Source organism: Panthera pardus, unplaced genomic scaffold, assembly GCF_024362965.1.
Source record: "Panthera pardus isolate Hobbes unplaced genomic scaffold, ASM2436296v1 HiC_scaffold_3, whole genome shotgun sequence".
NCBI lineage: Eukaryota > Metazoa > Chordata > Mammalia > Carnivora > Felidae > Panthera > Panthera pardus.
This window is the reverse complement of record NW_026526876.1, coordinates 7655572-7681389: the sequence shown is the minus strand read 5'-3', so window position 1 is coordinate 7681389 and position 25818 is coordinate 7655572. Positions and strand designations below refer to the sequence as shown.

Genomic DNA, 25818 nt, shown 5'->3' with positions numbered 1-25818 from the left:
ATTACCTTCCGTGACTCTTTCCTGATCCACTGAAGAGAAATGTTATCACGAGTTGGCTGTTCTCATCTTCTGGCTGCGTTGTTTGTCTTGGCTTTGAAAAAATTCCAAAAATAATTCTTGGTAACCTGTAATTTTATCTCTGTGTTGTCTTTTGTTTTTCCCCACGTTTCTGGAACCATGACAGAAGATTCTGAGTAATTCTGATCAGCATATATTCATGACAGCTCCAAAAAAAAAAAAAAAAGGTTATTTTATGCTTCGGCAGATGCACCTGTAACTTTGCATCTCTTAGTACTTTTGGACGTACCGGGGAATTAGTATCTGGACTTGGCTTTGGAATGCTATGTATTTGCATACCTAGAGATTTTGTTTAATTTATTTCAACTCAACATATATTTATTGAACACTTAACTAAGCTTCAGATCCTGAAGGCATAATAATTTATAAGATGTTGCTAATTGCCAGAAGCACTTGGTCCAGCAGAAAGGACACAGGTAAATACCATATTGACCCAGGGTGACAAATGAGATACCCATATGGTAGCTATAAAATGCCGTGAAAGCTCATGTTGCTTTAGTTTTTTCATTTTATTTCATTTTAGAGAGTATTCTGGAGCTTTTCTTCTCCTCCCTCCCTTGAAGTTTTGTCATGGAGGTTAGCCTGGAGTATTCATGATGATTTACCTTGATTTCATGGCTTTCCAGAGTTCTCAGGATATACTTAAAAGCCTCTGGGGGCACCTGAGTGGCTCAGTCAGTTAAGTGTCGACTTCGGCTCGGGTCATGATCTCACGGTCCGTGGGTTCGAGCCCCACATCCGGCTCTGTGCTGACAGCTCGGAGCCTGGTGGCTGCTTCGCATTCTGTGTCTCCCTCTGTCTCTGGCCGTTCCCCTGTCTCTCTCTGTATCTCTCTCTCTCTCCCTCTCTCTCTCTCAAAAATAAATAAACATTGGGGAGCCTGGGTGGCTCAGTCGGTTAAGCGGCTGACTTCGACTCAGGTCATGATCTCGCGGTCCGTGAGTTCGAGCCCCGTGTCGGGCTCTGTGCTGACAGCTCAGAGCCTGGAGCCTGTTTCAGATTCTGTGTCTCCCTCTCTCTGACCCTCCCCCGTTCATGTTCTGTCTCTCTCTGTCTCAAAAATAAACGTTAAAAAAATAATAATAAAAATAAATAAATAAATAAATAAATAAACATTAAAAAAAATTTTTTTTTAATCCTCTGAGTGTCCTACGGGGCTCTGTGTGATCTGGCCCCTGCCCCACTCCCCTGCCTGCACTTGAGTCACCCTATTCCCTAAAACACTGGTGGTCTTCCTTTCGGCCAGAGCTCTGTACTTTTTTTCCCGCTCCAATGTTTGAGCACAGGCCTCTGCCCGGGATGTCCTCATCCGCCCCACTTAGTCAATACCTCTGTTTCCTGCGGCCTTCAGATGATTAACCTCTTGTTCAAAAGAACTCTGCTGGGCTCCCCTCTACCCATCTCATCCAATTCCACTGTATGGCCCCCCTTGTCACTCTGAATAGCACAGTTTATTTCTGTTGTCATGTGTGTCTATAATAATTCTTTTTTTTTAATGTTTATTTGTTTTTGAGAGAGACAGACCATGAGGGAGGGAGGGGCAGAGAGAGAGGGAGACCCAGAATCGGAAGCAGGCTCCAGGCTCTGAGCTGTCAACACAGAACCCGACGCGGGGCTCGAACCCATGAACCGTGAGGTCATGACCTGAGCCCAAGTTGGAGGCTTAACTGACTGAGCCAGCCAGGTGCCCCTGGGATCCACACTTTTGAGGGCAGAATTCTGAGTGTTTTGACAAAGCTATAGAGTCATGTGACCAACACCACACAATCATGAGACACAAGAGTTCCATTACCCCCACGTTCCACTGTGCCCGTTCCTGTCTCCCAGCCCTTCTTCTCCCTGTGTAATTTTGCTTTTGCCGGAGAGTTATGTAAATGGAATCAAAAGTTTAGCTTTTTCAGTCTGGCTACTTTTACTTACTTATAATCCATTTGAGAAGTCATCCATACTGCTCATGGGAACAGAGTTTTAATGCAAGTTTGTAAAAAAAAAAAAATCAATACAATGGATTTTCATTTACCTGTTTAAAAATATTTATTGAACTAATCTTTCTTTCCTTTCTCTTTCTTTCTTTCTTTCCTTCCTTCCTTATCTATCATCTTTATATCTGTATCTCATAAGTTATCATAAAAATTTTTATTTTTATTTTTATTTTAAGCACATTTGAAATGGGTACTTAGAGACAGTAGTTTCTGAGAGCATTCCCAGGAGAGAGAGGTGTTTCTTTACAACAGGGGATGTTTTCGTAAGGTGGATGCATTGGAGTGAGCCTTGAAAAACGGCTAGGGCATTGCTTCAGGAAATGTCAGATATCACTCAGAAGGCATCAAAGTATTCTCTTTGGCCTCTTAGGGACTCATCAAGCCTCCCCTACGTCTAACCCAACCTTACATCTGTGCACAAGCTGGACAAGGAATGGCCTGATAGATCTTATCTTTCTTTATCTTTCCTTAACAAACATTCACTAACCATATACTAGCTGAGAAGTTCAATGCAAGGTGCCCAGGGAAATGTGAAAGTAATAAGAGAGTTTTGCCTACTTGATTTATCCCCTGTCGATACTCCACTTTCCTTTATACTAGCCTCATTTTTCCATTTTCTCTCTTCTTATCTTGTTTCATAAGTAAGAGGCAGCTTGCAAAAATATATGGAAAATAAATCATGGAAAATGTTGGGACAAAGAAATAATGTGGGTGAAAAAACAATCCGAGGGCAAATTTACCTACCTCTCATTGCCACATTGTTTTATAGAGGCACCCAAGATGGACCACTGATGGGGTTGTATGTTTCCCGGAAACCAAAGTAAGTAGGGAAATACGCGCTGTTAAAAGATCCAGATCGTCCGCAAGATAGAGACAAACCCGTTGTTTAAAGTTTTCTCATCTTGCTGACCTAAGAAAAATTCTTCCCTCGGGTCTTCATAAAGAAAACACTTTTTAATTCAGACAAGAACATCCTGGACTCCAGCCCAGCAATAAATACAAGAGTAAAGTTTGCCCGGCTGCTTCTTACAGCATCCCTCAATGCAAGCCAGTCTCACAACAGTGAAGTTCAATCCTGTCAAGTAAATTTGACAACAGTCAGAATGATGCCATTCCGATATGCAGCTCTCAGATGGTGTTATTTGATCCAAGGGTAAAATTTATCATTTCCAGAGAATAGATGAATAACATGTCCTTCAGGCAAATCCTCCATAAATATCTGTTCTCATAAACAGGATTTTGATGGGATTTGGACAACAGAGTTATCTGACAAGCAGCTAGGGTGCATCTGTGTGGGCTTTCCATTAAGGGCTGACACCAATCAGACCCAAGGTAGGATAAAATTGTTGATTAAAAATCATGGAGACTGTATAAAGCATATTTAAACAGGTTATTCCTCTTTATAATGGCACCAGGGTGTACTTATTCCAGAAGAAGGCAATAAGCTGAGAGCTTTAAGTGTATCCTGTCGTATCAATATCCTATAACATTCCTATTAGTACCTTCTGTTTGTCACCCCATTTTACAGAAGAGAAAACCAATATTAGGAGGAGTTCAGTAATTTGTTAAGCATTACACAGCTTGTAAAAAGAGCCAGGATTCAAACCAGTTCTCTCTGGAATCGGAAACAGCATGAACCTTTGTTTTTGTCTTTTGTTTGTTTAAAAACATTTTACACATAGGGACACCCGGGGGCCAACTTCAGCTCAGGTCATGATCTCACAGTTCATGAGTTCGAGCCCCGTGTCAGGCTCTGTGCTGACAGCTCAGAGCCTGGAGCCTGCTTTGGATTCTGTGTGTGTGTGTCTCTCTCTCTCTCTCTTCCCCTCCCCTGTTTGCAGTCTCTCTCTCTCTCTCTCAAATATAAATTAACATTTAAAAAAAATTTTTTTAAATAATGGCAAAAGACATTTGCATAGATATTTCTCCAAAGAAGATAAACCAGTGACCAAGAAGCATAGACACAGATGTTCAACATCACGAATCATTAGGGAAATTCAAGTCAAAGCCACAAGACCCCACCCTCCACCCATTAGGGTGGCTATTATCAACAAAGTAGGAAAGAAGGATTGGTAGGATGTGGAGAAACTGGGACTCTTGTTTATTGCTAGTGGGAATGTAGAGTGGTATAGCCACTGTGGAAAAGGGTATAGTGGTTCCTCGGAAAGCTTAACATAGGATTGCAAAAATGGTCCAGCTGTTATACTTCTGGATATATACTCCAAAGGACTGAAAGCATACTTGAAAAGATGTTTGTAAACCATATTCATGGAAGTGTTATTCACAATAGCCAACTCCAGTGTCTATCAATAGATGGATAGATATACAAAGGAATATTATTCAGCCTTAAAAAGGAAGGAAACTCTGACATATGCTATAATATGGATGAACCTTGAAGACATTATGGTTTTTGTTGTTGTTGTTTTTCTTAGAATGGTTTTATTTATTTATTTGCCTGTTTGTTTGTTTTTAATATAATTTATTATCAAGTTGGCTAACATACAGTGTATAGAGCGTGCTCTTGGTTTTGGGGGTAGATTCCTGTGATTCATCGCTTATGTACAACACCCAGTGCTCATCCCAACAAGTGCCCTCCTCAGTGCCCATCACCCATTTTCCCCACACCCATCAACCCTCAGTTTGTTCTCTGTATTTAAGAGTCTCTTAGGGTTTGCCTCCCTCCCTCTCTGTCTGTAACTGTTTTTCCCCCTTCCCTTCCCCCATGGACTGCTGTTAAGTTTCTCAAGTTCCACATATGAGTGAAAACGTACCAGATCTGTCTTTCTCTGACTGACTTATTTCACTTAGTGTAATACCCTCCCGTTTGAAGACATTATGTTAGATGAAATAACCCCATCTCAAAAGGATAAATATTGTATGATTCCACTTACATGAGGTATCTAGAGTAGCAAATTCATGGAGACAAGAAAGTTGAATGGTGGTTTCCAGGGACTGGGGAGAAGAAAGAATAGAATAGTTATTATTTAATGGGTATGGAGTTTTCTAACAGTGTGGATGTACTCGGTGCCACTGCAAATGGTTAAAATGATGCATTTTACATTATGTATATTTCGCCACATCAAAAATACATTTTCTTTAAAAAAAACCCACAAAATACTTATGTATCAAAATAATATAATTTTATTATAATTTATTTCCTTTTGAAATTACAGTTGTCATACTTTTATGAGTTTATAAATATAATATCTTTAATTGAAGAATCAAATAGCATTACATTTTTTTTAATGTTTATTTATCGTTGAGAGACAGAGAGAGACGGAGCATGAGCAGAGGAGGGTCAGAGAGAGAGAGACAGAATCCGAAGCAGGCTCCAGGCTCCGAGCTGTCAGCACAGAGCCCAACGCGGGCTTGAACTCACGAACCGCAAGATCACGACCTGAGCCGAAGTCGGATGCTTAACCAACTAAGCCACCCAGGCGCCCCATTAAGTAGCACTTTAAAATTATGTTAATTTCTTCAAGGGTTTAATGCTCCTCAAAGGAGACTGTTCCTATCTTCAAGATAAAGTAAAGTTGCCTTCCTACTCTCCACCAAATGCTCAAAACCACACCAACAATTTAGTTTGCTTCATAGGAGATCCTAGAATATCTGTTTTATGTTGACTTGTTGAAAACAGAAGAACAATAGAGAAAATCAGTAAAACCAAAAGTGTTTTTGTTTTGAGAAGACAAATAAACAGATAAATCTCCAGCAGGCTAACCTAAAAAAGATACATAGTAAGGAGCCGCACATTAACTATACCAGAAATGAAAGAGGAATCAACCTGACTGATCACATGGACATTAAGAAAGTAACAGAACAGGAAGAGCATGTACAGGACCAGGCATTTGATACTTAAATGAAACTGATCAGTTCCTTGAAGGATACAAGCTACAAAAGCTCATTCAAGAAGCAATAGACAATAGGAACATTCCTGTATCTGTTAAAGAAATAGAACCAATCCTTAAAAAGCTTCCACAAAAAGAAAACACCAGGACCAGATGGTTTTGTTGGAGAATTCTATAAAATATTTAAAGAAGAGGTAGCACCAATTTCCCACAATCTCTTCCAGAAAATACAAGTAGAGGGAGGAACACTTCTCAACTCATTCTATGAGAGCAGTATTAGGCTAATACCAAAACCAGATAAAGACATTACAAGAAACTCCCATAAACATAGATATAAAATCCATTAAAAATTTAGCAAATCAATGAGGCACCTGGGTGGCTCAGCCGGTTGGGCGTCCGACTTCAGCTCAGATCATGACCTCACGGTTCACAGGTTCGAGCCCCGTGTCGGGCTCTGTGCTGACAGCTCGGAGCCTGGAGCCTGCTTCGGATTCTGGGTCTCCCTCTTTCTCTGCCCCTCCCCCACTTGCACTCTGTCTCTGTCTCTCAAAAGTAAATAAGCATTAAAAAAAAATTTTTTTTTAAATAGCAAATCAAATCCAGCAGCATATAAAAAAGGATACTTGATGGTGACCAAGTAGGGCTCATCCGCAAAGCCAGTTTAACATTTGTAAAGAAATTAATGTAATTTATCCTATTAATAGACAGAAAAATCAAAACGATGTGATCATATGAATTAATGCAGAAAAAACTTTTGACAAAATTCAACACCTATTTGTGACAAAAACTCTCAAAAAAACCCCAAAAAAACAAGGAACAGAAGGAAATTTCCTTAACCTAACAATAGCTAACGTAATAATTCATGGTGAAAAACTGAATGCTTTTCTCTGAAATAGGGAATAAGGAAAAAATGTCCTCTTTCAACTCCTGTTCAGTGTTGTCTTGGAAATTCTACCTAGTACAATAAGATAAGAAGAAGAGATTGAAAGTTTGTGGGTTAGAAAGAAATAAAATTGTCTGTATTTGCAGGTGACATTATTATCTGTGTAGAACAACTTAAATTATGTACCAAAACACTGATAGAACTTCTAAGCATGTATAGCAAGGTCACAGGATACATGGTCAATGTATAAAAGTTGATTACTTTCCTATATACCAGCAATGGACAATCAGAAATTAAAATTTAGAATCAATACTATCTATAAGCACACCAAAAAATTAAGTATTTGGGCATATTTCTAATGAAGTATGTATGGGATGTGTATGCTGTACAAAACACTGGTGAAAGAAATTTTTAAAAAACTCAATAAATGGAAAGATATTTCATGTTCATGGATCAGAAGAGTCAAAATTATAAAGATGTCAGTTTTCCAAACCAACTTAATCTGTGGATTAAAGGCAATAAGTTAAAGGCAACCAGAATCCCAGTAAACTATTTATAGATTTGACAAACTTAATGTAAAATGTATATGGCAGGGGTGCCTGGGTGGCTCAGCCGGTTGAGTGACTGACTTTGGCTCAGGTCATGATCTTGTGGTTCGTGAGTTCAAGCCCTGCGTCAGGCTCGCTGCTGTCATCACGGATCCCGCTACAGATCTTCTGTCCCCCTCTCTTTCTGCCCCTCTCCCTCTCATCCTTCCTCTCTCTCTCTCTCTCTCAATAAGTAAAACATGTTTTAAAATACAATAAAATTTATATGGGAAAGCAAAGGATCTAGAAAAATGGACACACTATCGAAGAACAACAGAGTTGGAAGATTCACACTAACTGTCCCAAGACTTAATATAAAGTTACTGTATTCAGGACAGTGTGGTATTGGCAAAGTATGGGCACATCAATCAGCAAAAGAGAAGAGAGAAGCCAGAAATAGATCCACATAGTCAACTAGATTTTAACAAAGGTGCAAAGCCAATTCAACGGAGAAGGGATAGTTTTTCTTTTTAAAAAAATTTTTAATGTTTATTTATTTTTGAGAGAGAGAGAGAGAGAGAGAGAGACAGAGTGTGAGTGGGGGAGGGGCAGAGTGAGAGGGAGACACGGAATCCAAAGCAGGCTCCAGGCTCCGAGCCATCAGCACAGAGCCCGACGCGGGGCTCGAACCCGTGAACCGTGGGATCATGACCAGAGCCGAAGTCAGACTCCTAACCGACTGAGCCACCCAGGCGCCCCAAGGATAGTTTTTTTCAACAAATGATGCTGGCTGGCACAATTGAATGTTCATATGTTAAAAAAAAAAAAAAAAAGCGGGGTGGGGGGAGGGGGGAGACCTAGACCTAGATCTTACACTTTTTAGTAAAATTAACTCAAAATGTATCATAGACCTAAATACAAAATGGAAAAGTGTAAAACATATAGAAGAAAACCTATGAGAAAGTCTAGATGACCTTTGACTAGCGATGAGTTTTTAGATACAACACCAAAAGCACAATCCAAGAAAGAGACAATTAAGTTAGACTTTATTACAGTGGAAACTGTTACTCTGGGAAAGACATTGGTAACAGAAATGAAAAGGCTAGCCACATAATGAAACGTTCTCGAAGCACGTGTCTGATAAAGGACTTATATCCACAATATAAAAAGAACCCTTAAAATCCAATAAGAAAACCAGCAACCCAATTTAAAAAATGGAAAAAAACATCTGATCATTTCACCCAAAAAAAGATATGTAAATAGCAAATAAACAAATGAAAAGATACTCAACATCATTAGTCATTAGGGAATGGCAATTTTTTTTTTAAGTTTTGTTTTCTTGGGGTGCCTGGGTGGCTCAGTCGGTTGAGCGTCCGACTTCGGCTCAGGTCATGATCTCACGGTTCATGGGTTCGAGTCCCACATCGAGCTCTGTGCTGACAGCCCGGAGCCTGGAGCCTGCTTCAGATTCTGTGTCTCTCTCTCTCGGTCCCTCCCCTGCTCTCTCTCTCTCTCTCTCTCTCTCTCTCCTCTCGCAATTATAAATAAATATTTAAAAATAAAAAAATAAATTTTGTTTTGTTTTTTATTTTAGAGAGAGAGCATGTGCAAGTAGGGGAGAGGGGCAGAAGGTGAGAGAGAGAATCTCAAACAGGCTCAACGTGGGGCTCGATCCCACGACCCTGGGACCATGACCTGAGAAGAAATCAAGAGCTGGACCACTCAACCAACTGAACCACCCAGGTGCCCTGGGATTTGCAAATTTAAGCAATAATAAGATACCAACCATACAGAAGATCCCCAACTTACTATAGTTTGACTTACTTCTTTGCTTTAATTTTACCATAGTGTGGAAGTGATACACATTCAGTGGAAATTGTACTTTGAATTTTGAATTTTGATTTTTTTCTTAGGTTAGCAACATGCTGTAGGGGACCCGCTCACGATCCTGGGTAGCAACAGTGAGCAGCCGACCCCCCATCAACCCTGCAATCATAAGGGCTAACACTCGATATACGTAAAACCATTCTGTACCCACACGACCATTCTGTATCTCACCTTCAGCACAGTATTCCATAGATTACATCAGATATTCAACATTGTATTATAAAACTTTTTAAATGTTTATTTATTTATTTATTTATTTAGAGAGAGGTGGAGGGGGGCGGACAGAGAAGGAAAGAGAATTCCAAGCAAGTTCCACACTGTCAGCACAGAGCCCAACGTGGGGCTCAAACTCACGAACCATGAGATCATGACCTGAGCCTAAATTAGGAGTCAGACGCTTAACTGACTGAGCCACCCGGGCTCCCCTCAACATTATATTATAAAATAGGCTTTGTGTTAGATGATTTTGCCCAACCCTAGGCTAATATAAGTATTCTAAGCATGTTTAAGGGAGGTTAAGGTAAGCTATGGTGTTTGATAAGTTAGGTGTAGTAAATGCACTTTCTACTTAATGATTGATATTTTCAACATGTGATGGATTTGTCAGGGTGTTATCCCGTTGTAAATCCGGGAAGATCTGTGCAATCCGGGATTCCTGACTAAAATCCAGGAAACTGACCATATTAATTAACTGGGGAGGCTATGGGGCAGTAGGAATTCTCACTCAATGCTGGTGGAAATGAAAAATGATACAGTCACTTTAGAAGAATTAAAACATAATCTTACCATATGATCCATTCTATTGTCAGTATGTATCCAACTGATTTGAAATTTTCATGGAGGAAATTGCTTACAGTTTTATTTTCTGCTGGTTTCTTTGTCTGACCTTATTATCAGGGTGATGATGGTCTCATAAACTGATTTGAAAGTGGTCCCTCTTCTACTTCTTGAAGAGTTTAGGAAGGATTGGTATTGATTATTCACTGAATGTCTGATAGAACTTACCTGTGAATCCATATAGCACTGGGCTTTTCTTTGTCGAGAAGTTTCTGATTACTGATTCAATCACCTTATTTGTTACTGGTTTGTTCCGGCTTTCTATTTCTTCTTGATTCTGTTTGGATAGGTTGTGTGTTTTTAGGTCTTTGTACATTTCTTCTAGGTCATCCAATTTGTTCGTGTATAAGGTCCCTCAAAAAATTAAAAAATAAACTGCCTTAGGATCTTTCTAGGTGTGTATCCAAAGGAAACAAAACCATGATCTCAAACAGATGTCTACACTCCCATGTTTATTGCAGTATTATTCATAATAGCCAAGATATGCAAACCACTTAAATGTCCATTGATGAATGAATGGATAAGGAAAATGTACACATATACAGTGGAATATTATTCATCCTTAACGCAGAAGGAAATCTTGCCATTTGCAATAACACGGGCAAGCCTGGAGGACATTATGCTCCGTGAAATAAGCCAGACACAGAAAGACAACAGTGTTGAAATGTTCTCATTTACATGTGTAATCTAGAATAATCAAATTCATAGAAGCAGAGAAGAGAATGGTGGTTGCCAGGGGCCAGGGGGAGGGGGAAATGGGTCCAGGGCACAAAGTTTCAGCTACACAAGATGAACTAATTTCGGAGATCTAACGTACAACAATAGGAGTGTAGCTAACGATACTGTGCTGTATACTTAAAACTTGCTAAGAGGATAGATCTTTTTTTTAATTTTGTTTTTAATGTTTGTTTATTTTTGAGAGACAGAGAGTGAGAGACAGAGAGAGAGAGAGCATGAGAGCAGGGAAGGGACAGAGAGAGAGAGAGGGAGACACAGAATCCGAAGCAGGCTCCAGACTCCGAGCTGTCAGCACAGAGCCCCACGCTGGGCTCGAACTCACCAACGGTGAGATCATGACCTGAGCTGAAGTCGGAGGCTCAACTGACTGAGCCACCCAGGTGCCCCTAAGAGGATAGATCTTAAGTGTTTTCACAACAAAGAAAAAAAAAGGAAAGAAAGAAAAAAATGCTAACCCTGTAGGTGATGGATATGTTAATTAGCTTGATTGTTGCAATTATTTCACAATGTATACATGTATCAAAACATCAGGTTGCCTATCTTAAATATACACAATTTTTATTTGTCAATTATACCTCAATAAGCCTGGGGGGAAGAAAGAAATGAGCTATCAAGATTCGCAAAAACAAAGATGAATCTAAATGCATATTGTTTTGGGGGGTTTTTTTGTTTGTTTTTTAATTTTTTTAATTTTTATTTTTTTAATGTTTATTTATTTTTGAGACAGAGAGAGACAGCATGAATGGGGGAGGGTCAGAGAGAGAGGGAGACACAGAATCTGAAACAGGCTCCAGGCTCTGAGCCATCAGCACAGAGCCTGATGCAGGACTCGAACTCACGGACTGTGAGATCATGACCTGAGCCGAAGTTGGACGCTTAACCGACTGAGCCACCCAGGTGCCCCTCTAGATGCATATTGTTAAGTGAAAGATGACATTCTGAAAGGGGCAGAACTATGAGAGAGTAAACATCATGTTTGTGAGGGATTAGGGGGTACGGTGTTGGATAGGTGATATTTTTAGAGTGGTGAAACTATTCTGTATATTATAATGATGGATACTGAAAAATTGGAGGGGAGAAGGTACCCTGTGTATTGAATGATGAGACCATTCAACTTCCTTCTTCTCCTGGGCTTGTGGAAGGCCGTCCCACAGGCTACACCTGCAGGGAGGAGATAGCAAGATCATTCCTCAGGAACATGAAATAACCGGGAGAAAGGATATACCGAAACTGATGGTAAAGGGAATTTCTCATCAAAACAACCTTAACCAGAATGCCTTAGTCAAAAGCTCTACTCAGGCACACACGGGTTCCTATTAACTCCAGCAGGTGCCTTGCTACGGAGATCACCAAGCCCCGAGGAAAACCTGTATCATGAGAGACATGATAGAGTAGAAAAGAAAAATCTCAGAGGAGGGACAGCAGCAACACCGGCAGGTGAAGAAAAGCCTAAAAATCCTTTTATGTATCTCCACAGAGACATAAGAGAAAATATTGTACTGTGAAACAGAAACAGGCTGCTATAAAAAAGGAATATTTTACGAGAAACGAAAAGCTTTGGGGAGTTAAAAATATGATAGAAGATGAAAAATTCAATATAAAATTTGGAAGATGATGTTGAAAGACTCCCTCACAAATAGAGGAGAAAGCTAAAAGAAACAAAATACATAGGGGACCAGTTTGGTGGGGTTTGACAGCCGAGAATAGGAGAGGACTGAGAAAATGGGTGGAAAATGTTTTTGAAGAAATATATCAATAGAATTCCACATATCGGAGGTGTATGACTTTCCAGACTGGAAAGGCAAACCAAGTATCTGTCTTGTATCTTTACAAAGAGAGAAGGAGAAAGAGAGGGGGGGAGAGAGAGAGAGAGAAGGAGAGAGGATGGGAGGGAGGGAGAGAGGAGGAGGACAGGGAGGAGGGGGGAGGAGGAGGGGAGTGAGAAATCATATACAAAGTATCAGGAATCAGACTAACACTGTAACTATTCAACTAACCTGGAGGCTGGATGGCAACCCAATCAGTGCCTTCAAAATTCTGAGAGAAAATTGCCGCTTAGTTTCTGTAGCTAGCCAGATTATTGATGAAGTGTTAGTGTAGAATGTACGCATCTTAGATGGGAAATGTCTGACACGTTCTATCTCCTGTGCCCACTGGCCCACTTTCTCAGGGGGTTACTAGAAGATGAAGCCTGTAGAAACAAAGAAGCAGATGAAAAGGGAGAGAAACAAAAAACATGATCCTGGAAAGCAGGGGATCCGATACACGTGAAACATAAAGGCAGCCCTTTGGATGATGGTAAATAGAGTTCCCAGGGGCTTTGGGGACAGAGAACGACCAGTTCAGGTTGGAGCAGGAGAGGGGGGGAAGGCTCTGGAGGAGGCTGGGATCAAGCATGCCAGTTACTAACGTGTTGAAATGTACCACGAGAGGATGCGCACAATTGGTAGAGAACTCGGGAATGAACTGGTTATGGACACTTGCAAAATGAAGCAAACGAGGCTCAGAAAAAAAGTAACACGATACCAAGAAAGGACCATCTTGCTCAACTGTGAATAACAGTCATATAGTAAAAATATGGTAGGTAATAAATGTGTCTAACCAAAGCAAGATAAATCTACATTTGGAAGGAGAGGTAATCTCTATGTCTATAGAGACAGGGAGCTTGGCATCGGAGAGCTAAATTCTCATCATCTGCAGTGGTAGTTCAAGAGACAATATTTAAAAACTGAAAAGAAAAAATCAAAGACCGAAAGCATGTTACTTAGAAAGGTAGAGGTAAATACAGCAGGTGTGGACGGGGGCGGGAGGGAGGGGAAGGAGAATGAAAGGAACTGAAAGATGTTGTCTCTAGAAAATGGGGATTAGAGATGTTGAGGGGTAGGTAAAGCATAGTTCTTTTTTTCGTTTCATTTTGTTTTGTTTTGCTTTAAGTCATGTAGAACCATTGGACTTTTTCAACAATTATTCAATAAACAAATAAATACACCAAGAGAAATTGACTAATGGAAAGTTGGTATACTTTGGAAACTTCAAGAGGTTTGCCTCTGGTGGTGTTTCTCGATGATTTATTAAGTGTCTTGGGTATAGCTTGAAATATCTATCACCTTAGGGATAAAATATCCTAATTTTAAGGATGAAAAATCAAACATCGGGATTTTCCAAGGAGACCTAACTTGGGACAAACAGCTCCACTGTTGAAAGCTTTCTTTTCTATAACTTAGTGATTTTTCTTTTCACTTGTCAAGAAGTGACTTGGGGGCATATTATTTAAAATCACGGGGGTGCCTGGGTGGCTCAGTCGGTTAGGCATTCGACTTCAGCTTGGGTCACGATCTCACAGTCCGTGAGTTCGAGCCCCGCGTCGGGCTCTGTGCTGACAGCTCAGAGCCTGGGATCTGCTTCAGATTCTGTCTGTCTGTCTCTCTCTCTCTGCCCCTCCCCTGCTCATGCTCTGTCTTTCTCTGTCTCAAAAATAAATAAAAACATTTAAAAAAATTTTTTTAAATAAAATCATGTACAAAGGCTGCCACAAATGTAAACCAATACGGATCACTGGGTCCAGTCAAAGCATAGATTAGGAGCTCTTGACCATCATCTCCGGAGTTGAGACACCCAACCTTCTAGTTTGAACTTTGTTGTCTTCATGGCACGATGTGGGAATAGTTTTCAGTGAGAAATCTTTTTGGGTCCACCCAATTCTCTTAAAAACAAGCAAGTGCTTGTAACTGCCACTCATGATGACCCACCGCTGAGATTTAGAGCTTTCCAATTTGGGAGAAATCAGGTGCACAGGAAAAAATAAAATAAAAAGAGAGAGAGATAGAAGGAAGAACTGGACTGAGCCATCAGTGAACCGGGCACTGCTGGCTAAATGCAAGATTGTCATCGGCATCTCACATTGTGATACGAAACAATATTGTTGATGTAAAATACTTCCCTTTGTAATTGCATGAAAAAAAAAATGGTGGTACATTTAAAATTATTACTAGACGTCCAAAGGTTGACCAAGCTTACCCATTGGAAGGTAAGGGCGGGGGCGGGTGGGTGGGGGGAGCGCAAGCCCTCATGTTCGTTCTGGCTCCAGAAGCCAGACGCAGGTGTTACGGGTGGACCTTTACTCTATGGGCAGAACAGGGCAAGTGCAATCATGGTCTCCGGAGTCCTGGAGGACAGCCTGGAACTGAGCCCCCTCATTCGGGCTTTCCAGCTGCATGACTTTGACCTTGGGCAAGTCACTTAACCCACCTGGATTCCTGATCGCCGGGGTCAAGCAGAAGCTGGCTGACAGCTTCCTGGGGACGGGCAGGTGCATGCAAAATGCAGGAGGCGGGATTAGAAAACGTTGCACCCCTTTTCGCTTCTACTTAAGGGGCTCAGGTCTGAGCCACGTGGTTCCTGAGCGGGGTAGACAGGCCTGGCGTGCTGGCTTGCAGTCTGTCGCTGCGTCTCACGTGCCTGGCCATGGTGGGACCCGGTCCCTGGGGACTTCGTCGGTGTGATGGACGGCAGACTCTGGACTGGGCCCGAGAACAGTCTTCCCTTCAGCGCGCACTCAGGGCAGAGCTTTGGTGCCCTCCGGGTCTGCGAAACTCCACATGCAGAAAACCACCACAACAAAGGCTTGGAGCAAGCCGCACAGGAAGGAGCTGCGTGTCTCTCGGCGCGAGGAGGCATAAACGCGCGAAGTACGATGTGTTTTGACACAACGAGCTCACAGGCACAAACCCACTCTGTCTGCCGGGCTGCGTCTCTCACGCGCACCAGCCGCCTGCAGACGGGAAGATGCTGTCAAGGCAGAGCAGCATGAGAGACAGAGAGTGAGTGGGGGAGGCGCCCCCATACTTTTTTTTTTTTTAATGTTTATTTATTTTTGAGGGAGAGATAGACTATGAGCAGGGGAGGGGCAGAAAGAGGGAGACACAGAATCCGAAGCAGGCTCCAGGCTCCGAGCTGTCAGCACAGAGCCCGACGTGGGGCTCGAACCCATGAACCGTGAGATCATGACCTGAGCCGAAGTCGGACGCTGAACCGACTGAGCCACCCAGGTGCACCCTTTTTTCTTTTTTAAAAAATTTTTTTAAGGTTTTTTTTCTTTTCTTTTTTTTTTTCTTTTTTAACTCGGCACTGTGTTAAGCTCCAGGGATTCAGCAGCTAGAAGGATCAGGGGTTTTGATCTGAGGTTCCCGAGGAAGGAGACAGAACGTCTGAACACGAACATAATTTCAATTAGCGATAAGTATCATAAAAAAAATAAAACAGGAAGAGGACATAACAGGAAACAGAGTGTCTTGGAGACACGAGTTTAGATAGGGTGATTGTGGGAGGGTGAGTTTGAATCAAAATCTGAAAAATGAGAAGCAACCAGTCTGATAATAGCCCCGGGGTGGGGGCTGAGGGGGGCGGGAGAAGAAGGAATAGTAGGGGTGAGGGGTTGGGGCGGAAGCCTCAAGAAAGAAAGCAGTTTGGTATCATCTGCAACCAGGAAGCAGGCCAGTGTCCCTGAAACTTCGTGATCAAGGTAACTTAGTGATCAAGAAACTTAGTGATCAAGAGTAGACAGCCAAGTCAGACGGTCAGGCAGAGGCCAGCTCATATAGGACCTCATAGGCCATTGAAAAAGAGGCCTGAGGACAGCAGAGATCACTGGAAGGTTTTAGGCAGGGAAATGACAAGTAGACTTTTTCTAAGTTTATTTTTTATTTAAAATGTTTAATGTTTATTTTTGAGATGGAGTGTGAACAGGGGAGGGACAGAGAGAGAGGGAGACACAGAATCCCACGCAGGCTCCAGGCTCTGAGCTGTCAGCACAGAGCCTGACGCGGGGCTCGAACCCACGAACCGTGAGATTGTGACCTGAGCCAAAGTCGGACGCCCAACCGACTGAGCCATCCAGGCACCCCCGTGATTTTAAATAATATGCCCCCAAGTCACTTCTTGAGAAGTGAAAAGAAAAATCAGTAAGTTATAGAAAAGAAAGCTTTCAACAGGATGACTGAGCCATCCCGGCGCCCCGAATACTTTTTTCTTTTTAATTGCAAAACCAATATGACAACATTAGAGAAAACACATCACATGAAATGTCACCGCCCCAATATGATTTCTATAATTTGTCTTTACTCGCGATCTTTTTTCCCTGTGCTTCTTACCTTTTCACACAGTTGTAACTGGTCTTTGGACTTAATATTATTAACATAAGAATTTTCTTGAGTTTTGTCTTGGTCTTATTTATGACCTATTTTCTTTTTAAGTTACCCAATGCTATCTCATATGCATTCACTGTACTTTAAATTACTAATCACGGGGGCATCTGGGGGGCTCAGTCGGTGAAGCGTCTGACTCTTGATTTCAGCTCAGGTCATGATCTCACGGTCGCGAGATCCAGCCCTGTGTCAGACTCCACACTGGGCTTGGAGCCTCCTTAAGATTCTCTCCCTCTCAGAGGGACACCTGGGTGGCTTAGTTAGTTAAGCTTCAGGTCATGATCTCACAGTTCGTGGGTTCAAGCCCCGTGTCGGGCCCTGTGCTGACAGCTCAGAGCCTGGAGCCTGCTTCGGATTCTGTGTCTCCCTCTCTCTTTGCCCCTCCCTTGCTCATGCTCTGTCTCTCTCTCTCTCTCAAAAATAAATAAACATTTTTAAAAATTAAAAAAATATTTAATGCCCTGAGGAGGGCACCTGTTGGGATGAGCACTGGGTGTTGTATTGAAACCAATTTGACAATAAATTTCATATTTAAAAAAAAAAAAGATTCTCTCCTCTCCCTCTGCCCTGTCCCCTGCTTTCACTCTCTCTCTCTCTCAAAAAAACAAAACAAAACAAAACAAAACAAAACACACTAATCACAGACTCCTGGACTTTAAACTGCTACCAATTTTGTACTATGGTAATATTGATCATTTTGGCTTCTTTTTTATTCCTTTTACTCACTTGCATTAAGCAGGATTCCTGGATGAAAGAGTATAGGTATTTTTATTACTCTTACATATTTTTTTTTTTTACTTAAATAATAAGCAATGGTCTTTCGATAAAATAATGCAGACTGATCACATGTGTTTGTGTGTTTGTATCTTTGTTCTCCCGAGATCCTACTAAACTGACAGAGGGCGGAGAGCACAATACGTGTTTGGAGGGCTCGAGATAGGGACTGAACACAGGGGTAGGCTGTAGCCTGCTGGAGAGACCGTGTGGTGAGGCTCTGGGGATGCAGAGAGGAGGGGCCGGCTGAACTGGAAAAACTAGAACAATGAAAAGAAAAAAGAGGAAATCATAGAACACACCTCAGCCTCTTGTGAATGTACCAGAATCGGCTTAACCTTTCCCCAGCATTGAATGTCGTAATGGCTCATTTTATGTGTCACCTTGACTGGATCCTGGGGTACCTAGATATTTGGCCAAACATTACTTCCGGGTGTGTCTGTGAGGGTGTTTCTGGAAGAGATTACGTTTGAGTCAGTAGACCGACTATAAAATAATAGAAAACAATAGAATATATTTAATTGGTCTCTGCCCCTGACCCCGGGCACAAAGCTCCTAGAACCTTCATAATTTCACCTTGTTCTAATGTGGCGACTCTCGTGGGCTCTTGGGTGGCTGCTGGGTGGGGGCTGGTCACCAGAAGGACCAAACCATGATTAGAAGCTTGGAATTTTCGTGCCCAACCCCCATCCTCCAGAGAAGGGAGAGGATCTGGAGGGGTTCATGGAGCTTCCAGACTGGTAAACACCTCCACATTGGGAGGGTGATGCTCTAACTCCGTGGGAGACAGAAACCCTTGTGCTCAGGACCCTCCCAGAACCTCTCCCTATGTATCTCTTCATCTAGCTCTTCCTCTGTGTTGTTGGACAAACTGGTGAACATAAGCGTTTCCCTGAGTTCTGTGAGTGTCACCAACAAATTAATCCAACCCAAGGGGAGGACTGTGGGAAGCTCCGATTGGCAGCCGATTGTCCAGAAGCCCGGGTGACAGCCCCGACTCGTGGTTGGCATCTGAAGGGGGTGGTGTGCAGTCTTGTCCGACTGAGCCCTTCACCTGTGGGACCTCATGCTACGTTAGACAATGTCAGAACGCAGCTCAACTGTAGGATACTCAGCTGGTGTCGGGGAGAATTGTTGGGTGTGGGGTAAATCCCACACCCGTTTGGTGACCACGAGTGTTAGGAGCGTTCTTTTTTTTGTCTTCTTTTTTTAGTTTATTTTTATTTACTTTGAGAGAGCAATAGGGAGCCAGTGGGGGAGGGGCAGAGAGAGAGGGAAGGAGAGAATCCCAAGCAGGCTCCTCACTGTCGGCGCAGAGCCCGACGCAGGGCTAGAACTCACCAGCCGTGAGATCACGACCTGAGCCGAAACCAAGAGTCGGATGCTTCATGGACTGAGCTACCCAGGCAACCCCATTCGCGTTCTGTATGAGCAGAGGAGACATAGTCAGGAGGACTGGGTAGCTTTTCTAACTCGCTGAGTACAGCAGATTGCCCTTCCCCAAGTGGGTGGGGATCGTGCAATGTGTTCAGGGCCCGAATGGAACAAAAAGGCAGAGGAAGGAAGCATCTACCGTCTCTGCTTGACGGCTGGTGCTGACCTTGGTCTTTGGCCCTCGGTCTTTTGCCTGTGGTTCCCACATCTATACCGCTGGCCTCCCTGGGTCTCTGGCTTACAGATGGCTGGTGTGGGACTTAGCCTCCATAACGGTATGAGACAGTCCCTTATAATGAACTCCTTTATATATTAAAAGAGTATGTAATATATCAAAAGAGTGTGGCTAATATACAAAGAGATTTTACATATGCCAAAGAAAATATATATATTATATCTCTAGTATCTATCACCTACCCGCCTGTCCTATTGATTGATTGTCCTATGGCATTGTCTAACACGATAGGTTACCTCTAGTGTCGTTTGGCGCCTATCGTATGACATTGGTTTGCACTGTGAACCACGTTTCATTGACTGCCCGTGCACATCCCAGCTCCCTAGGACGGCAGCCTCCTGGGAGTGAACTCGCCAGGTCACGCCATTGGAGGGTCTTCTCCAGGTTCTTGTCAGGCACTGTCAAGTTGCCTTCGAAAGGGCCACCCCGCCCCCCCTTTGCATGCCGAGACGCTGGTGTCCGTTTCTGCGCGTGCGCAGTTTCACCCCGGTGCACCGGCGTCCTCAGAACCTTGAAATTCACCTTCCTCTCTCCTTTGGAGTCCCCCATGCTGCCTGCCCCTGGTGTTTTCCTAGTGCCTCTCCTCTTTATTGACTCTCAGATAACCCACCCCTCTTCCTCTTCCAGCCCAGGATGCATTTCATCAGAAGTCCAGACCCAGCTGTTACAGGACTTGGGGAAAAAATCACTTAAATCCACTGGAAACCAGTTCCCTCAGTGGCAAAGTGAGAGGATCTTATCACATAATCTCTAAGGTCCTCTCATTTTAAGGTTTTATTGATAATAGAGAATGATTGAAAGTAACCAAAATGTTTGGGGTGCTTGGGTGGCTCAATGCATTAAGCGTCCAACTCTTGATTTTGGCTCAGGTCATGATCTCGCAGTTCATGAGTTCAAGCCCCGCGTCAGACTCTGGCCTGATGCCTGGAGTCTGCTTGGGTTTCTCCCTCTCTCTTTCTCTCTCTCTGCCCCTCCCCTGCTTGCTATCTCTCTCCCCCCCCCCCTTCTCAAAACAAATAAAAACATGATTTAAAATTTTTTAAAAAAGAGGGGCGCCTGTGTGGCTCAGTTAGTTAAGCATCTGACTTCGGCCCAGGTCATAATCTCACAGTTTGTGAGTTCAAGCCCCTCATCAGGCTCTGTGCTGACAGCTCGGAGCCTGGAGCCTGCTTTGGATTCTGTGTCTCCCTCTCTCTCTGCCTCTCCTCTACTCCCTCTCTGTCTCTGTCTCTCTCAAAAATAAACATTAAAATTTTTTTTTAATAAATGGAAAGAAAAGAGAAAATAACCAAAATGTTTGACAACAGGGTTTAGTTAAATAAACAATGGTATATCCAGAGGATAGGATACCAAGCAGTCATTTTTTTTTTTTTAAGATGGACCTAACTGTCTCGTGTTACCATGCTAAATGAAATCCGCACGACCCTGTAGGATTCCACATTTAATCTCACAAATCTTAATGCCTAAACATAAAAAGAAACACACCGCAAGGCTAATAGCAATTTTCTATATAATAATTATATTCTCGGTAATACCGTCGTCATAAAAATGGCATTTTCTTTCACTATGAAAACCAGATACTGAAGTAGAATGAGCTTAAGCTTTTTGGCCTCTGTGCAGCTTTTCTGGACCCCCAGGCAGGACTAGGGCACTTGGTCCCGGCTCCCACCGTATCTAGAACAAGCCTCCATCACAGCAGACATTACCCTGCATGGTCATCACAAGCCAATGGGTCTGCTTCCTACCGAATTCTGAGTCTCCTGACAGAGTCTTTGTCTCGTTTGTTGATGTAGCATGTGACGCCTGGCACTTCGAACACGCCAGACACATGTTGACTGAAGAGTGAAACGATTGATGTCGGAACTCCGGACCGATTCAATCGGATTTACTTCGGACGCTTGATATTGCCCACTACCTCTCAGTTTCTACGGTGAATACTGTGAGCCCCTCAGATCATAGTTTCTCCTCAAGGCTTTGTCTACAACTGAGCTGAACTGCAACCGGGAGATGGGGGCTGCCCAGGCATATGGGTAGGAAAATTCCTTCGAGGGACATGGGGGCATCAGGCAGCCATACCTGGTGCATCAATTACGTGCACATACATCTATCTCCCCACGCAGGCTTCAAGCTGTGATTTCGCTTCTTGCGCAAATGTCAAAACGGAGTAAATGTGCCAGCTGGGCTAGAGGACATGAGTAACTGTTCCCCCCGGCAGTTACGTTTCTCAGGGCAAATTAAAGAATGGGCAAAATTTTGTTAGCTCAGCCTTTCTGAACTCCATTAACTCTGGAACACCGAGGAAATTAGTTTTGGGGATCTGCGAAGCTGGGGATGGGATTTCGGACTCTGGGGACCCAAATGGGGTATTGGCGCGCCCTGGAAAGCCTCCTGGGATGCTTTATGCTTGGGATGCCACCCTCCTCACCTCCACCGATGGTCACTGTCACGAATGCCATAGAAAATACGTCCAAGACAGGAAGGAAGTTGGTTAACTGTGGACTATGGGCTGTGGACAAACCTTCAGGTTTTGGTGCAAGAAAGTTTTAACATGGAGTAATTCTACCCTTGCCCAGGAGAAGATCAGGTTAAATATGCAAGGGTGTGGTTAAACATTAATGGAGCAGGTAGAAGTGGCCCTTAAGCCATTTACTCTCTAAATGGTTTCCTGCTTATATATGCAGCCAGTGCAATTGATATTTATGTGTAGCTATTTAAAATCTGTATTTTTTGTTTTCATAGAGAAGATCTTTTAAAAAGTAAAAGCATCCCAGCTTCTCTTTTCCATCCGTTTGATTCCCCAAGCTCTCCTGTGTAGCCCATCCTGGCACCGCAGGCAGACCCAGACCAAAGGCTACGTTCTTGAAAGGGCAGGTAGGACAGTGGTACTCTGTGTGTTAAAAGTCTCCTTCGGTCGGAGCACCTGGGTGACTCAGCCCATTAAGCATCCGGCTTCAGCTCAGGTCGTGATCTCGTGGTCTGTGAGTTCGAGCCCCACGTCGGGCTCTGTGCTGACAGCTCGGAGCCTGGAGCCTGCTTCGGATTCTGTGTCTCCATCTCTCTCTGACCCTTCCCTGCTTGCTCTCTGTCTCTCTCAAAAATAAATGAAACGTAAGAAACAAAAAAAAAAAAAAAAAAAAAAAAAAACCTCTCCTCCGGCTCTTGTGGATACCCCATAAAGCCCAAATTCCTGAGCTGGTATAAAAGGGCTTTCACAGTCTGACCCAATTCCCCACCACAGAGCCCATATCACAGACACACTGAGATGTACACATTGCTCTGGGATGGCTTCCCGACTCATCACGCTCCTGTGTCTTTGCGCCCGAAATACTTCTGCCTGGAGAGCTTTCCTCTGCCTCTTTGGAAATTTTGTTTGCATCCTTAAAATCAGCAAGCATGGATTCTTGCTCTTTCCTTTGGGTTTTCACAGTCCCTTAAGCAAACCTATTCTCTAGCAATTACCCCTGGCGTTATAAATATCTGTTGACGTATGTTCGTCTCTTACTAAACTATGAGATTCTTGAGAGCGGAGACCTGCCATTCATCTCTGTGGAGCCAGTGCTTAGCAGAGTGTCTGACTCATCATGGATCCTTAATTCATGTTTATTGAATTTATTAATTAAGCCATAACCAAGGCATCACCATCCATTTAATTGCAAATGAAGTCCCAAAGATGAAATTAACAGCCTCATTTCTATCAGCCTCACTGATAAAGTGATGACAAACACTGAGTGCTTCTCACCATACCAGCCAACGTAGAGCAAAGAAAAGCATCCAAGGGCATTGGCCTTGCCCTCGAGTAGATTGTGATAGAGTGGGAAAGATAAGATTCCCGTTTACAAAACAAATTGAGGACAACATCAGGAATGTTTGAAAGCTATGTTAGTTGTAGCGGGCCTCTGAACTGCCTGGGAAGATCCCCTTCCTCCTGGCCCGCCATCTCTTCCTAAAGTGTGGTTGGAAGGTGTAGTCGTTTGGAACCCAATGTGGGGTGGGGGGCAGGGGACCTTGAACTCATCAGGCTCAGAAGAGGTTTCTAGATGAAGCTAGGTCAAGGTTGTTGACAAAAATATGGTTTGGGGAGGAGTAAAGAAGAAGATTGGGAGGAAAGCATCTAGAAAGGGGAAGCAATGCTGTGAACCCACATCACAGGCAACCTGAGTCAAATCTTTAGGTACCACAGTTGTTTGAAGGATTCTGTTGTGCTGTGGACATAGAGAGCAACAATAAAGATAACTCTGTTCATCTTTTTTTCTTTACCATCTACACAGCGTTGATGCATCCTTGAAATAGTCATTGGGTGATCCTCATGACGATCATATCTGGCGTGTTAAGTGCTTAGAGGTTGAGTCTTCCTTGACCCTGTCATACCATAGGCTAAGGCAGAAACCCTTCTCCATGCTCCAAGGGGCCTCCGAGGTTCAGCAGAAACCCTTCTCCATGCTCCAAGGGGCCTCCGAGGTTCCCTGTGACACAGCACATTCACATGCTATGTTCATTGGTTTATTCCTGGGGAGAGTAGGTGCCATATCTTACTTGTGTCCAGCACCTGGAGTAAAATAGGAGCTTGGTAAATGTTTGCTGCATGAGTGATTGAATGCGTAAGTGGAGTACAATCCATGGCGACCCTACTTGCCATCACTATGGTCTCCATAAAGTGCCTCATTCTCCCCCTGAGTTCACAGGTTACTCACCAAGTCCCTGGCAGCGAACACAAAGATTTCCAACCCATCTCAGCATCTCCAGCTCACCAAACACCAAATGCACAGAGTTGCCCAGCAGAAAGTTGGATCCGTCCTTCCTCCAGGCTTGGCGTTACTAAAGGCTGGATAATAAAGATAACAAAGCGTGGCATGCCAGCTAGAGCACAGAAACAGACATGACCCAGCAGCCCCAGGCTCTGCTGATAACAAAGGCTTTCTGAGCAATGGCCCTTCAAAGCAACAAATCAAGATAGACAGCCTGCCAAAAACATGCCGATCCAGCAGATGCAGAATCCTTTACCCGCCGAGAAACAACCCTTCCAGCCCATCCATCACTTAGACAACTCAAATTAGATGGTGAGAACATCAAAGAAGCAGAGTCTGCCTTTGTGGCTGTAGGAAAGCTCCTGGGCAACTTTGCTCCAGGTACTCCCCTCCTCCGCACCTTTCAGGTAACCTAAGGCATAAGTACCCTTATCTGCCTGTCAGATTTCCATTCATCTTTCAAGACTCAGCTCCAATGCCCTCTTCTGTGATGCCTTCACCCATCTCCAAACAGCACGTTGTTAGGTCAAGAGTAGATTTTAATGTTGTTCTGGCTAAGGGTCTGTGCCCTGCCCAAATTCCAATCTTCTGACCCATCACCTTTTCCCCAAAAGAGGTACACACAAAGAGAAGTGATATGGGGCACAAAAATCCCATTTGTATTCAACGCCTCAATGTATAGCTCTCAGAAAGAGCAGAACTAGATTATAAAATTTAACTTGAAGCCCAAATTGGGTTTCTATCTCCTCCTAAAGCCAGAATCCAAGTCCTGGGGTCTTAGCCCCCTTAAACATGGCAATGATGAGTGCATTCACTTGTGTAGGATGAAGGAGAGACTTGGCAGTCCTGGCCTGATGAGGCAGGCTCTGAGTTCACGCATCAATCCTACCCCATGGGAGGGGTAGGCGGGAGAGGAGAGAGATTATTACTTACCTTTTTCAAATCAGGTGGCCCCACTCATGTATGGCTTGGCCAATGGCTTGGACTCTGGCCAATTACATTAGCAAGGAGAAGGAGGGTCACCTTTCTTTCAAATGTGACTTTAACCCTTTAACTACTGATCACATATCCATGGAATCCGATTTTTGAAGTGACTCTTCCATACTCAACACCTGTGTTCTGATTTGGATCCAAGAGCCTGGAAAGTTCCGCTTTCAGGTGCCGCTTAACAATGCCCTCTGTGCCTTCTCATGAGTGGGCAAATTCAGCAAGAGGAAGGGTGAAGGTGCTCCATTTTATAAAGAATCAAAAATATCTAAGTCCTACAATGGGCTTATGTGTCGTAAGAACAGCTCATGACACTTCAAGACTGTCTTGGGGGAAATGTTCAGGACTTGTCTCCAGGATGGAGTGGGACACTGTTAGGGAAGGAGAAGTAGAGGTGTACAAAAAGTAAGGAGATCATTTAGGGAGGAAAGAAAAAGAAGCTGGGAGAGATCAGGGAAGGAAGGGACCCCTGACATCCTTCTGTGAAGACCCTAGGGACTGAAATGAGACTCAATAGACAAGTTTGTTTGGGACCACCTCTACTCTGGTTGAGTTCATGGTCACCTGATTGTGAAATTACCTCTTAGTAATACACTGTACCTGCACAGCTTCCTGAATGTGTGGATATAGCTGAGAACTCTGTTACTTCTGGGAACACTC

The 25818-nt window shown here is 43.3% G+C and overlaps 1 long non-coding RNA gene across 1 annotated transcript; it reads right to left on the bottom strand.

Moving 5' to 3' along the window:
* LOC109245862 (uncharacterized) lies at positions 1-25295 on the bottom strand. The gene is made up of 3 exons (XR_002071126.2): positions 25105-25295; positions 4952-5012; positions 1-224 (listed from the first exon to the last, which is right to left on the bottom strand). It is a non-coding gene; the product is annotated as an uncharacterized LOC109245862 (long non-coding RNA).
* Between the last annotated feature and the right edge of the window lie 523 nt (positions 25296-25818).